Source organism: Gouania willdenowi, chromosome 14 (genome assembly GCF_900634775.1).
Source record: "Gouania willdenowi chromosome 14, fGouWil2.1, whole genome shotgun sequence".
Classification (NCBI taxonomy): domain Eukaryota; kingdom Metazoa; phylum Chordata; class Actinopteri; order Blenniiformes; family Gobiesocidae; genus Gouania; species Gouania willdenowi.
Genome location: NC_041057.1, coordinates 26050866 through 26068736, shown reverse-complemented (window position 1 = coordinate 26068736; position 17871 = coordinate 26050866). Strand labels below are relative to the sequence as shown.

At 38.8% G+C, this 17871-nt stretch overlaps 1 protein-coding gene across 1 annotated transcript in view; it reads right to left on the bottom strand.

Moving 5' to 3' along the window:
* wscd1b (WSC domain containing 1b) overlaps window positions 1-1139 on the bottom strand; it is a 37535-nt gene extending 36396 nt beyond the window's left edge. The window contains exon 1 of the mRNA XM_028467330.1: window positions 914-1139. The gene's annotated coding sequence lies outside the window, so the exon portion shown is untranslated. The remainder of the gene's footprint in view (window positions 1-913) is intronic.
* Window positions 1140-17871: the final 16732 nt, after the last annotated feature.

Genomic DNA, 17871 nt, shown 5'->3' with positions numbered 1-17871 from the left:
TGTTACATTGTGTGCTTTTTAAATTTGCTGTGAATAAATCTGGCTCAACCTTGGTTGGAAACTTTCAATTGTCAATCAATATTATTTTATTTGTGAACGTATGTTAACACTGTATGTAGCTATATCAATACAAGATATTAACCTAATATATTGTATTTATTTTTAGATGAATGAATAATAAACACATATAATCAATTGAAAGCATATACATTTTTTCTTCATTTAAAAATGTGTTTTCACATTCAGAACTTTTTCTAAATCCTTAATGTATAGGCTGTATATATCTAATAAGATACACATAGTTTAACAGTAAATTGTGTGGGTTCATTTTTAGTTATCACATTTCAATGTGTAAAAAATAACACAATTTCTCAAAGCCAGGGAAAAGCAATCTTGGGGCAGAAAACTGGAGTGTGCACTAAATCATGTGCTCTTGGATAAAGCGGATTATCATTGCAGTTCGGACCTAATCTGACCTCATCCATGACAACATATATAGAAAAGTGAAACGATGAGACACGCGAATGATCAGTGTGTAAAGAAGCCTATCGTCCACTACGGAGACATTTTTTCCATTGGACACTGGGTATAGGCTAGATGTGTCTGTGCGTGAGTATGCTTCTTTCTTTCTTTCACTACGTGCACGTCATTGCCCTGATCCACTTCTCTTCTATCTCAGGCCTGTGCAACAGTTTGCACTGTGAACAGGCTCCGATCAAGTCCGAGTGCCCAAGTTATGTCCAACTTCACCGTTTGAACGCGTAAAACAAGTGGGACGCACCGGCGGCGGAGATGAGAAAGAACCGAACAGAACAGAGCGTAAGTACTCGATACCTCATAAAAAACCGAGCTCTTCCATCCATCCTCCATCACTGTGTCTGCACTGTTTACAGTAAGAGGACGTGCGGCTTACCGTCACCAGAGCGGTGCGCGCGGCACGCTGCGTGAAGCCCGATCTGTGGTCAGTTTGTGTCGGTTTCTCTGCCTTTGTTGTCCAGCAAGACTATCCACGGTTATCTCCCTATGCTGCAGTTATATAAGCTCTCTCTCTCTCTCTGGCTGGCACGGCAAAGCACAGAGAGCGCGCGCTGTGTGTGTGTGTGTGTGTGTGTGTGTGTGTGTGTGTGTGTGTGTGTGTGTGTGTGTGTGTGTGTGTGTGTGTGTGTGTGTGTGTGCGTGTGTGTGTGTGTGATGGAGGAGGAGGGGGAGTGCAGTAGGACTCATTTGCATTGGTGATGTGAACGCGTCACGGCTCCAGCTCCATCCGCGGTGCAAACAGAAGGATCGTGTCTCGCCGTCCGCAGCTTGTGCCGCTCATAATGAAGCACCTTCTGTGACGCACACACCGCTCGCCCGTCGTCACTCGAAACGGCACATTATATTTTAGAATGACTGATGGAGCGGGAAATAAAAAAAGGCGGAATAGCTACAATAGCTGTATTACAAAGAACCAGAACCGATTTAAAATGTCAAACCATTTTATGCTTTCAAATATAACCCACTGCTAAACTGTCACCCAGGTCAGAATACGTTTAGTTCACATCGCCAATCAAAACATCATTTTTATTATTTATTGTTTTTAAGTCTGAACCAATAAAAAGACAAAACATATGTAGACATAAACCCAATTAAACGTTTAGCCATCATCCTTGTAATATTTAGGAGTCCTGCTAATATTAAGACCAAAATGTGCTTTGGGCAATCTGGTCTGCACCAAAAGTTCAATCTATTTAGTTTTGCTGTAAATAGGTAGTTTTCAACACAGCATTTGGCAGGTTTTCAACTGTTTTAGAAAATTGTTATTATCTGGTGACAAATGACAAAAAAGCAAGTATTTCTTATAAAAGTCAGCAGATCTGTGTTTTCAACTTCTTGAAGTCTGAAGAAGCTTTGTGAAGGTCCTTGCCACCCTGCAAAGATGGTATAGTATAGACCATGAATGGATGTTGTGATTGTGATGATGCATGTCTTGACCATAACTGACGCAAAGCTTCACCTCTGGATAGTAATCGATGAGCAAGTTACATGGATCTGATAAAGATCAGGGTTACATCACCTCCTTCTGTTTAGATTGTTCTTCATGATGTTACCACCTCATGAAATAGGGTTCAAATTCAATCAGATTACTCAGAGTTACAAAGTCACAGTGAGAAAGTTTAAAGGTGCAGTCTGCAACTCTTATAAAAATGATTTTTGTCATATTTGCTACAGCTGTCACTATGTAAGGACAGCTTTACATGAAACTAGTAGTTTGTGTGAAAAAACAGGCTCATTGAGTCCTCCCTGCTGCTCCTGCAGCCTTTGGCAGATTGCCAGAATGCAAGACCGAGCAAAAAGAACCAATCAGAGCCAGGATTGTGTTTGATGGACTGTCTGACAGCTGTTGCTCACAGTCCCCGCCCCTTTCCCAGGGCTGTAGCGTCGTCTTTTTTACAGTGTATGGTCTGGAGGAGTAAAGGATGGAATTAGCGACTTTTCTGCTTGAAAGGTAATTACTGCTGCTGGATTTACATTATGTTTGATTTGTAATTGTTACACTAGAACTCTGTAGTGCATGTGTTGTTCGTGTGTGCGCAGCAGCCTCTGCTTGGGCTGCTGTAAGTGACACTGTGTTGCTGCTGCTGTTGCTGAGGTGTGTGAACATAGAGAGAGCAGCGCTGCAGCAATGTGCTTTTACCAGAGCATGTTATATTACTGTGATGTTGGTGTCGGACTAACGTTAGCTTGTTAGCTCCTCTGAGGGATGGACTATACGGAAAGTTTGGAGGCAGGGCAAGAGAGCAGCGGGGAGGGAGGGGGGAGAGATAGATCTGAAAGTCACGGACTGCACCTTTAAGAAATTATTACTAAATGTGTACAATAACATATTTTTTAAACTCATTTTGTGTTTCATTATTTTATTTCATTTTTATTAGCATTTATTTAGTCAGGAGAACCAAATTGAGATGAACAATCTGTGTCCTGGTAGCAGCACATAAAACAATGATTACTATGGATGATATTTCCTCCAAAGGGATTTTCTTTAAAAATATATTTTCTAAATAATGCTGCAAATAACATTCCAGAGTTCATAACATAACCCTAACCTTTTCACAGCACCTGTGAGTAAGTTCTTCATGAAACATAATGAATACACCTGGACAACCTTCTAACATTTTCTCTGGCACTCTTGTTCTTTTTGTTCTTGCATGTTCTTCTTTTCCTCCTCTTTGTTCAGATAGTACAGGGCACAACATTTAATTATGAGACATTGTTTGCCCATGGCATTCTGTCATTTTTTGAGAATTGGTAATGAAAATATCAGTATGTCCATCCTGAAGCCCACAGATTAGTACAAACCTTAGATGATTTTGGGGTTAAGCTAACCAAGCACTCGTCCTGGAGCCAGACCACAGCTTGAACCTTTAAGTCAATAAACAATGACTGACAAGAGAGTGCTCCATCTTTTGAAGATTCAAAATTCCAGCTTATTTATAGCTGTTCACATTGCCCACTAATTTCAGTCGGAACCCCATCTAAATGACAAATGCTCAAATTCAAAGGCTTCGAAGCAGCAGGTGATGAAAAATGGAAACTACCTTTCAGTTTTTGCAGCTCCTGCCATGAACAATGCACAGTGAGGCTCTTTCATACATTTGATTACAGCCTTCAAACTGTAAGGACTGTACATTACAGCCGTAGCCCTGTGTGCAAGTGCCAATGAAAGTCCTGAGGGCCAAATGTATGTGCAGCTGGAGCGTTTTAATTTAGCATAGAGTCAAAGAAAGTCACACTTTTTAAGGTTGTACTACATAAAACATCAGAGGAAATGGCAGAGTTTTGAAATGACTGTCATTATTTTTCTGAAATGTCACAAAGTAAAGTTAAAAAAAGCAAGACAAATGGGTAAAATATGATGCTGAGTTAGCAAATCTTAAGGATTTTTCTTTTCATGCTGCCAACTCTAAATTTAGAAAGCATATTGGACGTGATGACACAATACGTTCTGTCACTAATAGTGAGAACATAATGAATCATACCAAAATGATATTAAGTGTATAACTACAAATTTCACCTTTTAACCAAGGGTGAGTATATTGGGATCCATTCATCTTCTAACCCATGGGTGAGCACAACATATGCAAAATATAGAGCAGACATGGGTCCACTCACCTATTAGTGGTCCGGGGGCCAAATGCAGGCCTAATTAAATAAGTTTATTTGAGACATGACAAAAAATACACAAAGGAATAAGAAAAAAACACAAAATGAGTTTAAACCCCCCCCCAACAATAAATTGATTCAAAAACACAAAAAAAATGTACACTAAATGACATGGAAAATGCCCTTAACCTCTTTGTTCCATTGTGTATTAATGCTCAGATTTGTCATTATTCTAAACACTGACATGAATGCTGATAATGTGGCCCTTGGATCAGACAATCACAGTTTTGTGGCCCTCATAGTCATAAAAGTTGCCTATCTCTGATAAAAACGGACAGACAGACATATTTCCACAACCATTTACCATAAAGGCCAGTTTAGATAAATTCCCACATCTCTTTTCATTGCTATAAGGCCAGCTGTTAACACCCTATTCCTGGGACTGCTACATTCAAGTTAAGGGTGATCTATTTGGAAAACTAAGCTTCATCATTTCAAACAGGGACAAAACCCGAACTTGTACTTCGGCATTCACAAGAAGTCCTTACATTGGCTCTACACTTGTTATTAACAGAGAAATCCAACTCCTGTTTACCATTATCACATATAAAATGAATCATATATATTTTTTTCAAACATGGACTAGGTCGTGTCTGTTCTAAGGGGCTACATCAGTCCTTGCTCTAATTATGTTCGCCAATTAACTACAGAAAAAAAAAAAAGTTCACAAAATGACTCCAATAAACAAAATCAGAAAAAAACACAAAAGGACATATACAACAGGACAATCAACAAAAACACACAAAATTACAGTAAAAACACATTAGATGGCTAAAGAAATACACAAAAACATGAATTCACAACCGCAAGAATAGACAAAACCGACTCCAAAAACACAAAATCAGAGGAAAATCAACAAAATGACTCCAAACAAGCACACACACACACACACACACACACACACACACACACACACACACACACAGACACACAGTAGGTACAGACACATGACAGAGTGGTGATAATAACAGAAAACACACATTTTTTGTCCGTGATTGGACTCTGTTTGGCGGTGCTTCATGCTTCATCAACAAGAAATGCAAAATGAGAGGAACATATGCAAAATGACTCCAAATACACCCTTTGTTCTTAGCATATATTATTTTTTATTAATTCTAAATGCTGACATGAATCATGATTATTAATCATCTGGCCATTTGATCAGACAATCACATTTCTGTGGTCCGTGCAGTGTTAAAAGTTGCTGCTGTTGGTATTAGCCATTAACTAATTCCTATCACCTCCATCACTCACAGAGCTGTACAGTGTGCACATAATCATCTACAATGTCTCTAAAATTGAAGCAGGGAAGAAAGTTAGAAGAAATTCTATTTTATCTAAAAATAATGGACTCTAGTTATAGTGACTCTTCTTTTTGCAAGTCTGCCTAAAAAAACCACCTGTAAAATATTATAAATCTTTTTACATTACAACCTTTCCTATTTAATTGTTCATATATAAGTTCATGTCTGCTATAGACAGGACAAACCTGTGGTCTTCTGGCGAAGAGGCAATGCTGCTAATCTTTGTTTTACTATAAGACAAAACCATAGATTGACTTCAGATAGAAAATACAACACATCAAGCTGTCATTGATAGAAATGAGCTTTGCTTTCAGTCGTTCTGTGTCATCCTGCTTGCACATACTGAAAGAGCTTCATGCTTTCCCTCTTTATTGACTGACACACTGGACCTAATTTGGAAGTAGGGAATGAGCAGATATTTGAATTGCAGGGTTTGCAATTTGATCCAATGTAATTTTTACAGCCCTTATCAGAGTGACTAAAGGCAAAGGCTGAGCAATAGTTTGAGGCTAACATTTAAATGAAGAGACAGAGATTGGCTTAATGGAAGCTACGCAGTTACATTTATCACATTAAGTCAAATCTGGTGAAGATAAGAAGTCTGGAGGCCTTTTTATTATAATATTTATTTTAAACAGTTCTGTTTCATTTAATTCATTTCTTTCCCAGAACTCTCATGGAAATAAGTTTGCGACAAATGAAGACCAGTGTTTCCATGGTAACAACGCAACACCTACTCGGTAGTGTCCTGAATGGTAACCAGCATTATTATCCTGATCTCACATGCTGGTGTTTGTTCTAATAAAAGAAACAGTGGTGTCGGGAGGTCAGGCTTCATTCCATCTGAAAATCTGTGATCTCCTGTGAACGAGTCCCAGACCAGTGGCTTCACAGTAATGTTCATACTGTTAACACTATTAATAAATCAGCAGTGTATGCAGAAGCGTGTCTCCGTGGTAACAAATCAACCAAACCAGAAATCGAGTATTTTCATTATGAAAGCAAGCATGATGTTAGTATAGATAACTATGTAATGGAGCCCGTGCAATCCACAAAACACCAGGCTTCCATTATATAACAAAGACAATTTGGTGAATGGATTAGAAAACCTGAAGTAACACAACATTTTTCTTTCTTTCTTTCTTGAGAAAACTGCTCCTATCAATAAAAACCACCAAGACGGCAGTATTTACAGTAAATAGAGAAGTCTTCAGATTAGATCAATCTATCTGCTCGCTAAGGGCGAAAGGCAAGGTTCATCCTATTCAAGCAGTCAGTCCATCTAACACAACCATCACTTCCACACATCCAATTCAGTCCATTTTCATTTATAATGCACTAATAATAGCACAGTCATTCCATGGCAAAATAAAGCTCAATTTAAAAATGCTAATTCCAGAGTGAAAGGTTTAATGGCTCAGAAAGATCAGGAGAAACTGGTCCATGCTTTTATCTCCAGCAGACTGGAATATTGTAATGGTCTTCTGACAGGAATCCCCCAAAAGAGCATCAAACATCTACAGCTGGTTCAGAACGCTGCAGCTCGGGTCTTAACCAGAACAAAGAGGTCAGAACACATTAGTCCAGTTTTAAAGCCTTTACACTGGCTCCAGCCTCAGAATAGACTTTAAAGTTCTGCTGCTGGTGTATAAATCTGTGAATGGGTTTGGTCCAGAATACATCAGTCACATGTTAGTCAGGTATGAACTCAGCAGGTCTCTGAGATCTATGGACACAGGTCAGATAGTGGAGCCCAGAGCTCACAGTAAACATGGTGATGTTGTGTTTAGTTGTTATGCTGCAAAGAAGTGGAACAAACTACCAGCAGAGCTGAAGTCAGTATCTAATGTGAACATTTTTAAATCAAAGTTAAAGGAACTTTTTATCTCTACTGTGTATGATTAAGAGGGAGATTTTTGGTCATGTTGTTGATGTAATGTGTTTGTTGATGATTTGAATTGATTTTACTGATGATTTCAAATGTTCTTATTGATTTTAAACAGTTGAATGTTTCATCATGTAAAGCACATTGACTTGCCTTGTGTATGAAATGCACTATACAAATAAATTTGCCTTGCCTTGTGGTGTCCTCCACATTATTATTATTATTTTGTTGTCAATATTCTAATTATCATTATTGTTATTATTTTAAGCTACAAGCTAAACATGTCAAGCTACACTAAGATGAGAGTGAATTTAGTTTGACCCTCATCATGACTTTCTGTTTGCATAATAATTCTGTATTTTTTTTTGTATTTTTTATACAATAATAATATTTCTTGTGTGAAATGTATGATGCCCTCACATTTCCACCCTGAATATTTGCATTTATTTACACTTCCTTTTAAGCAGGGATTCATACTCAAAGCCTTTATTTTTATTGCACAGATTGTTTCAAAAGATTTAACTCTTATCTAAACAGAATAAGAATTTCCCAACAGTTGTGCTGGCACATGTTCAGTGGTGGCAGCTCTAGGGATTTCTGTGGTGGAATTATTGATTTTCAGTTTATTGTCCAGGGTGATCCCATGGTACATGAAGCAATGCACAATCCTCATTGGCTGGTTACAGATTAGTGTGGGTCATGTTAGATGGTGATTGTACAGCTTGATTTCTATTCGATTGATTGTAGCTGTTAAAGCATAATAGTAGTATTTTTTTAGCACGTCCGCCTCACAGCAAGAAGGTCCTGGGTTCAAGCCCTGGGGTGGACACTTGGGTCCTTTCTGTGTGGAGTTTGCATGTTCTCCCCGTGCTGCGTGGGTTTCCTCCTGCGTCCTCCCACAATCCAAAAACATGACTGTAAGGTTGAGTGGAGTCTCTAAATTGCCCATAGGAGTGAATGAGTGAGTGGTTGTCTGTCTGTGTTGCCCTGCGATGGACTGGCGCCCTGTCCAGGGTGTACCCCCGCCCAGTGCCCCATGAGAGCCGGAGATTGGCACCGGCAGACCCCCGCGACCCTGATAAACGGGAATAAGCGGGTATGAAGATGGACGGATGGATGGATGGACAATGAGCCATCAGTAGGCCTAATATATGAGTACAAGTAAATGTGTGTCAGTAATACCTGGAATGGTTTTCTTTTAGGATTTTTGTCATGGAATCGGCACCTGATTGCATTTCTGTGTAGTAAATATGTATGAGGAAATGGATTGGGAAATGAGTTTAGCAGTGAGTTACATTCAGTTGGCAGGTGCTTTACTTTACATTCACTTTGCGGAGAGCAATACTACCTTCACATTGACTTTAACAACAAGGATGTATTTCCAAGCAGTGCTATATTGCTTGATGTCAGTCTTTCATGCTACTTTTACACTGTTAAACCACTGCCTCTAGGAACTCAAGCTCACTCTGCATGAAAAGCTGCACAAAAAAAAAGAGCTAATCCTGATTACCACCAAGGAAGGACAGAGTAAAACACTGATCCCACCTACTGGCTTTCTATCAATGAGGCCTTTTCATAGCTCCCACCCACCTCACCAAACATATTTCATTTTCAATGGAAAAAGCCATCTGTCCCCTATTGTTGCAGTCAATTTCACTTGCTCGAACCCTGTGGGTCAGCTATTGCTCACACTACTGCAGAAACAGGAAGCTGGAGCTGTCAGTCATCGGTCCAGACACTGCACCCCCTCTCAGCCTTTGTGTGTATACATTGATTACCTTAGACAAGACGCAGACACTCACTGTTGCCTTTGCCGCAGTGTCTTCTGTCTTGAGTGCAAATGTGTGTCCTGTGTCTAATGAAGAAAGAATCAAAGCCACTTTCTTAATTTTTAAGTGGTCAGTAAAGATAGTGTGTTATGGAGAGATGATCACAGTTTGTGGGTCAAATAGGATAAAATAATGTGCTATTATTGAATGCTTTTAATGAAAAATATATGTTTGCAGCCCCATAATGCTGTTATGTGTAGCTACTATTTTGCAGCAGAAACTCTGTTTTGAAAATGCAAAGGAATTATACTGTATGTATTATATGTAGAGAGAATAACCTATAGAGACATCCCAATACTCTTCTATTACTGAAATGTTACCAGTTAGGTTAACTTCCAGTGGCGTCTTGTTAATAGATGATGCTAAGATGCTGCACTCATCATAAATCTTAAACAATAAACATATATTAGTAAGATAACACATAATTAAAATTGTTGACTCAGAGTGTGTGTTCTTAGTTGCTGATAGTACAGCAGCATTCACAACTTTCTGTGGCAGTAATATCGGCACAACAGTGTTAGACTTGCATATGGTTATAATGAAGAATAAAGCGCACATTTTAAAACTGTTTTCGTTTTTGTGTCCAATAATACGGTACATACATTGATAGACAGGTGAATAATAATCCCAAAAGAAATGGCGCTTCATCTTTCAATATTACAACATGCAAACAAAGTATAACACTGTCATGGCTCAAGCTGTAAGAAAACATCATGTCTGAATTCCTTTGGCAGCCTCTGCAGTATGCTGGTCATTATTTGCTGTTAATGAAACACACACACACACACACACACACACACAAACAGTTGCTACAGACACGACAGAGTAGCGTTAACAGAAAAAACACACTTTTTGTCCATGATTGGACTCCGTTTGGTGGTGCAGCAATGAAAGGAAATAATAAAACACTGGCACACTTTAACCCTCTTGGTTTTCTCTTCTACATGATCCATTGCAGAAACAACACTTGCACTGCATAATGATTGGGGGTAATCACCGGGGGGCAACTTTTAGCCTCTAACACATGTAATATTCAAGTGTATGGGCAACGTCATTTCAGAAACTTTTGCCAATCAGCATTTGCATATTATGTTCTCCTCACATGATAATTACTCCAAGGTATTTCCAGTCCCATAGAAAGTCAGTGATTAAATAGCATTTCAATCAGAGGTTTTAGTGCCTAGTTACGTGTCATCCAGTTCCATGAACATTATGATGTTATTCTTAAGAAGACCAGGAACCTTATGGAGAACAGATTTTAACATTGCACTAAACAGAAAAGGAAAAGTGGGACTTTAAAAATGTTGGTCGGCGCAGGCCTCATTTAGATGCCACTATCGGCCATCTTACTACAGATCCAAGCATGTCTTCCAACTGAAGAAAAAAAGACGCCTTGAAATGTGGAAGTCCATCTAAGGAACCTGACCATTCGATTTGATTTGATTGCAATTCAGGGAGCTACGATTTGATGAATCAGCGATTATTACGATATTAACGATTATCATGATTTTCGATGCATTTTCGTTCAACAGTCATGTTCCTGTCATTTATTTAATATGATAAACAATTGATTTTTTTTTACATTTATGAATCAATATCTAATTGTCACCTGTCAAATCGCGATTGATCTAATAGTCAATGTATTGGCACACTTCTAGTAACCATTGGATGCCTTTAACCTCATCAAACCTGTTACGAATGGTGAGACTCAGGTGCAGGTCAACAAGAAACGACTTAAAATTGCATAAAATAAATTTTAATAAACAACCAGCAAAATACAAAAGCAAACGGAAACAAAACAAATGCTATACTACACTAAAATATCCTAACAAAAAACAACTTCAATGAGCGAAAACTAACAACTGAATAAAAAGCTTAACTGGGGTGCAGCAGAGTGTGAGGGAAAGGAAGTCCGGCGGATGGCAGTGGCAGGTGGATTGCTGATGGGGTGATGGAGGGTGAGTGGTGAAGCTGCGGAAGTCCTGGTGTAGGGATCCAGGGAGTTTGCAGGGGGGCAGAGGGGAATGAAATCCGGCGTTTGTCCTGTTCTTGTCCACAGAGGGTAGAGGAGGGTTTGGAGGCCAGGGTGTGCAGAGTTACAAGATTCAGCTTTACAGTCCGACGAGGAACTGAAGTCCAGAGTGAAGCTTTATTCAGTGGAGAAGATCAGACCCAGGTGCACTTCATCAGCTGATTGGAAGACAATCCACCTGCCAAGCTGCCACCCACCTAGAGGGAACAGAGACTGCACTACCTGGCTTCCGAGCCACAGGGCGTGACAAAACCAGTAGGAGAATGGAACACTTGGTTGAGTATTCACGACATTGCACTTTGTCAAACATGTCTTACATCCACAAGCGTCTTAAGTCTTAAGTAAAGCTTACAGAGATACCCTTTGGAACAAGTAGTGAGTAACTATAACTATACTTTTTTAAAGTAATGTTCCCAACACTGCCGGAGAGTACCTTGACTCTGAAGTCTGTGGTCCTTCTCTTGTGGCAGAGCGGACTTGCGAGGGGAGTCTGACGCAGCAAAGTGTGGTTCTGGACCGCTGGAGTCTGTACAAAGTGTCCTTTTTTGGGCTTTAACGCATTCATCAGCTGGTTCCAAACCTGATTTTCACAGTTCGTTCAGAGACAGCAGGTTTTCGCTGGTTTGTGATAGTGAAGTAACGCACACCACGAAAATCCAATGATTTGAATTTTGCGCTGTGGTTTTATTGTGTTTTAAGCGTTCCTATTGGTTGACGTGTTTTTGGGAGCCAATCAGATTGCTTTGGTTGGATCATGGGTTGTTGTTGTCATGTGGGTGTATTCTTATGAGTTTGAATGGAAACTTTTTGTGAAGAGAAATACGTAAATAATTCAGAACACAGTTAGATTATAACCTTCAAAAAAAGATTGAAGCAGAGATAATATTTTCCCAGTTATTCTGACACCAAACATGATATCCTTTATGCAATATTAATGAGAGATATTCATTAAGAGCACTTTAAATGTAAAAACAATTATTCTAAGGGTTTCCTCATTATTGTTATTTTGTTATTTACAGTGTAGAAAAATACATTTCAAACTTTTATCAAAGGCATATGGTTCTTTAAAGTTTGTGAAGGCGTTTTGATCAGGGTAGCAAGAGAGAGAAGGGAGGACATGTCCTTCTACACTTGCCAGCTTTTGGTCCCCAACTGAAACAAACATTTCCTTTGACAATTGTTCTTTTAGGGCTTCCTGCTGCGAAGCTACAGGTGGTGAAGAAAGTGACTAGTTGTCAACTGATGCAATGACACAAAATAGAGGTCTTTTCTCAATGTCCCAGTTCTTTTAGCTTTTGTGAGGAAGAAGTCGAGTTAACATTTTAAACTAGATTACAGCCTTATTGTGTTATGTACATAAAAAAAATATTTCTGTATTTCTTAATGTGTGTCTGATTGGCCCTGGAACTCTATATGTTTGGTTTGCACACTAGTGTTGACATTACCTTAAGGTCAGCAAAAGACTTGGTCTGCATGTGATATATGATCATGTTTGTGACACCGCTTTGTACTAAGGGGGTCCCAGGAAGAAGATACATGTGCTTGGTGTTCACTGTTGAACAGACAGATAGACAGACACAGAAAGAGGCAGACACGGATAGAGAAGCTGAGAATAGAGACACATACATGGAGGAACACAGCCTTTTTCCTCTGGCCACCTGCCTTAGTCTAGTATACTTTGCTTGTGAATAAACAAAGTTATTTAACTCTTGTCATCTGTCCTTGGAGCTGTTCAATTAAAAGATCTGGAAGAAGGTGAAAACCTTACATACTGCACAATACTACACTCTAAGTGAAAAAATATATATTTTAAACAAAAATGTAAGGCTACTGAAAAGCATGTTCATTTCTATGCATGAATGCAGCGTGGCATGGAGATAATCAACCTGTGGCTCGGGCGCTCTCGGGGGTTCCAGGACCAAAAGCTGGTTCAATGACCATGTTACTGTGCCGTGGTACTGAACCCTGTGGAGAATCTATGGAGTATTGTCAAGAGGAAGTTGAGAGATCTGCAACAATGCAGATGACTTGAAGTCGCAATACTACACTACGACTACTGTACCAACACCAAAATTACACAGCTTAACCATAAAGCTTACAGCACCATTAAAATGCCACCAAAAAGAAAAAGCAATGCTGCAGAATGTAAACTGAACATTATATATTATGCAGCAGGAAACCGAACTGAGCAACGGAAAGAAATTCTGACAAAAACTAAGCAGAACACGAGGTGACACTTGAGCTTCTTCCTGAGTTGGCTAAATTGTTCAGGAGAGATAATCAATAATTTGGTGGATTTAGTGATTCAGGTTTAAATTGCGAACTTTATGAACTTGTAGGCCTGTATATATATATATATATATATACATATATATATATATATATACATATATATATATATATATATATATATATACACACACACCCTATTTTTTTTAGGCCTATATATATATATATATATATATACTGTATATACACACATACACACACACACCCTTTTTTTTCCAGAATTTCGTCTAACTGAATGGTTCTTCTCAGATACGTTGATTTTTTTATTCTTGTTTAGAACTGTTTCGGAAAACAAATGGGACTGCTCTGGAAAAAAACAACATTGCTGTCATACATGAAGCGATGGTGAATTTGCAGTGGTCTTATTTTGTTTCCAGAGCTGCATTGTGTGAAAATTACAGTAATGTGTAATTAATATTGTTTCTTTGTGTCATTGTTAGAATGTTGATGCTGGTGCAGAAGGAGAAATGGAGAAAGTGGTTTTGAGTGTGTACAATGTGCGACATGAGGAAGTGGTGGCAACAGATCTATCTGCAGATGTTGGCGTCATCGTTGAAGGATGCACATGCTGGAGGACCTGAAAGATGTGGCAAATGGCTGTGCCAACCGATTTGGCTTGATGTACTGTTTAAACTTGAGCTATCCCAAGGACCTGCGATACACTTTTGAGTTAATTCAAAAAGTGATGACATGATTGGATGGGAACAAGCTCTCCACTAAAGTTCAAGTCCTCAAAAACAAACATGAGTAATGTGCCATCAAGACTGTCGATACGAACTGGACTTAGATCGTTATTGAGTTGGTCTGATGTTTAAAATAACTTTTTTTTTTTTCCCCATATTTTTCTCAACTTTTATTCAAGTTCCCATTCAGCACTCCCCGTTATGTTCTCGCTAAAAGGTGAGATGTGCTCTGACGCAGTCCAAAGGAGAATCTTGGAGCTTTTGCATTGCTGATGCTTCCAAGCTCAAAAGAGTGAACCATGGGGGCTGGTATCTTCGTGCCTCCTTCAGGGGGATATTTGTGACTGGACATGCTGAACAGTAGAGCTTTTTTCTCACAGATATTTGTGTCCACAGCGCCATAGGTAGCAGGCCCCAGAGTCTCACACTCATAGACAGATCCCTTTATGTCGTGGCCTCTAAATGTGATGCTGGCGCTGAACGCTCTGACACAACTTCTGATCCCAGAACAGATGGCAGTTTGTAGGTGACAGGAAATGGCGTGAGACCATTTTTCTTCCTGTTCTTGAGTTGAATATTGTGTGATGAGGTTTTCACTCAGGTTTCTTTCCTTGAATGGATATTAAAACAGAGACGACAAGTTGGGTTTTTTTTTTCCCTATTGTGCAATGTTCAGCAACTGATGGCCTACTTAAGAGCCTATATCGCACACTATTGCTTTTGATGTTTTAAATCATATAGAGGGTTTTCACAGTGCATCATCAACCCAAAGTCGCCATTTTGGAGATAACTAGCAGGATTCCAAACAGTACGCAGACGGGCAAATGGTGAACTATTGTCGTGTTTTTGGCTGTACTAATCGGTCAGACAGTGAGTTTTATAGACTACCAAAAGTTATAACAAATCAGGGAGAGCAATGTCTGCATTTTACAGTTAGTAGTTCTACATCAGTGACATGGTCAGCTCACCGTTGTTGCTGGTGTATAAGCAAACGCCCTCGTCTCCCGTCTTGCATTTAAATCCAGCTTCAGGTCCAGTTTGTTCTCCAGGGAACGGACATTAAAAAGAGAATTGTGCTTCCTTCCATCCTGCTTTCTAATGTCAGCTCCCTGGAGAAAAAACTGGACCTGAAGCTGGATTTAAATGCTGCTTATACACCAGCAACAATGGTGAGTTGACCATGTCACTAATGTAGAACTACTGACTGTAAAATGCAGACATGCTCTCCCGGATTTGTTCTAACTTTTGGTAGTCTATAAAACGCTACATGTTTTTCACTGTCTGACCATTTAGTACAGACCAAAACACGGCAATAATTCACTATTTCCTCTCGAAATTCGGGATTTGCCCATCTGCGTACTGTTTGGAATCCTGCTATTTATCTCCAAAACGGCGACTTCGGGTTGATGACATGCCGTGAAAGCCCTCTATACTGAACCAAGTTTGTATATGTTAAATTGTATTAACCTGTATTAAAAGACAAATTGATTATATATTTTAATGGTCTAATAATACAATGTATAGTTTCTTTGACAATATACATATCTAAGCCATCACTATCGCATGAATATTTACATTTCAATTTAGAGACAGTAGAAATAATTTCACTCTCACTAACTTCACCAAGAAATAGGGATTGCATAACTCTACTTTCACCTATCCAGCTTTTATTTTCGTTATGCAGTGGTATAGATTTAGCGAGATTTGGACCAACATTGACGAAAAATGAATTAAATTCAACAGCCATTTGTACACCACTTACCTCTGTATTCTGTTGGTTCATTAAGTATAATGGCGGACTACAATTCATTTTACTGCCCATACCCTTCCTTAAAACTTTCCACATTCCTTTGATATTACTTTTGTTTTCCATCAACAAATTTGTATAATAATCTTTCTTTGCACGTCTCATTATGGTAGTCAACTTACTTTTATAGGCTTTATATTTTTTTTCTGCATTTACTGTCCGATATTTTACAAAGTCGCAATAAAGCTTATTCTTCTTTTTGCAAGATTTCAATATACCCTTTGTTACCCAAGGCTTGTTGTTTTTTTTTTGCTATATCATTCAATATTTTTGTTGGGCAATTTTTATTATATAACCGCAGATACTTTTTAAAAAATGATTCATAAGCCTTATTTACATTATTTGTACTATAAACATTTTCCCAGTGTTCTTTCATAAGATCATCCCTAAATGTATTTAGTCTTTCTTCAGTTCTTGACCGAAGAACTTTACTGCACTTTTTTTTTTGTCTGTTTTTACTTTACAAAAATTAGTTACAAATATAGGTAAATGATCAGTTATATCATTGATCAGAAGACCACTTTTGACCGTTTTTTCAAAAATATAAACAAAAATGTTATCAATTAATGTGGCACAACTGGAGGTTATTCGGCTAGGCCTGGTAATGGTTGGATAAAGGCCTCTGCTATACATTAAATCTAGGAAATCTGAACTACTAGTATGATCAGACACATTCAAGAGATTTACGTTGAAGTCCCCGCAAATTATAGACAGTTTATTTTCATTCGTTCCAAATAATAATTGCTCCAGCTTGTTATTAAATGCTGTTATGCTGGACCCTGGAGTTCTATATATGCATGTGACAACAAAAATTCCTCTGTTTATTCATTTTGATCTCAACAGTTAAACATTCCATTAAATCTTCTGTTGCAGTAGTCATACACTCAATTGTTTTGCATTTCAGCTCACTGCTAACATAAAGAGCAACCCCCCCTCCTCTCTTCTTGATCCGATTGACATAAAACAATTCATATCCCTCAAAATGAAATTCCGCATCCTTCTCATCCGTTAACCACGTCTCAGACAGAGCTATGACAGTAAATTTATTTTGTAATGTGTTCAAATAATCATGTATTTTACTAAAATTTGAGTACAGGCTTCTACAATTCAAATGAATAAGAGAAAATGAACCAACCGTTTCTATATTATTATTAAATTCTGCGTCTGTATAATATTTACATGTATCATTTATGTTTGGAAATAAATTTGATTCGGAATCCAGTTCATCATAGTCATATACACTTGTGTTTTCAGCTTGTGTAAGTATATGTTCACACACTGCGGACATCGCACTTAATTATACAAATAAGCACTAGCCACAATGTAGTCTCCACATACCTTAATGTCGATGGACTGTTTTATCATTTTCATAACTGTTCAAGGAAAGTCGAAGAGAGTCAACGCTGGCTGTTATTTCCCCAGCGGGAGCATGCTTGCTCCTACTGCGGGGGGACTGCCATCCCGCAGCCCGCAGCGCTGAGTCCCAATCCGGCTCTTTTCTTGGGACTTCCATTGTTACACCAAAGTCCTTTAGACCCTCAGCTGCTTCTCGTGGGTTTTCAAAAGTCTTAGTCTTTCCATCCTGCAGAAACAGCATGAGTTTTGCGGGGTAGAGAACGCGAGACTTGATTTTTTGCTGTTTCTCCTTAAAACTGCGAAAACAAACGATGATAGATCTGGTGAAGTCTGCAGCAGCGCGTCCCACGGAGACACCTGTTCCTGCGACGCGATGCGCCCTTTCAATGTAAATCTCCTCCCGGATACGAAGCTGCTCACGAATTAGCTTTTCTATAAACACAATCATATTGCTGCCTTCTGTTTTCTCCGGTACTGAGTAAA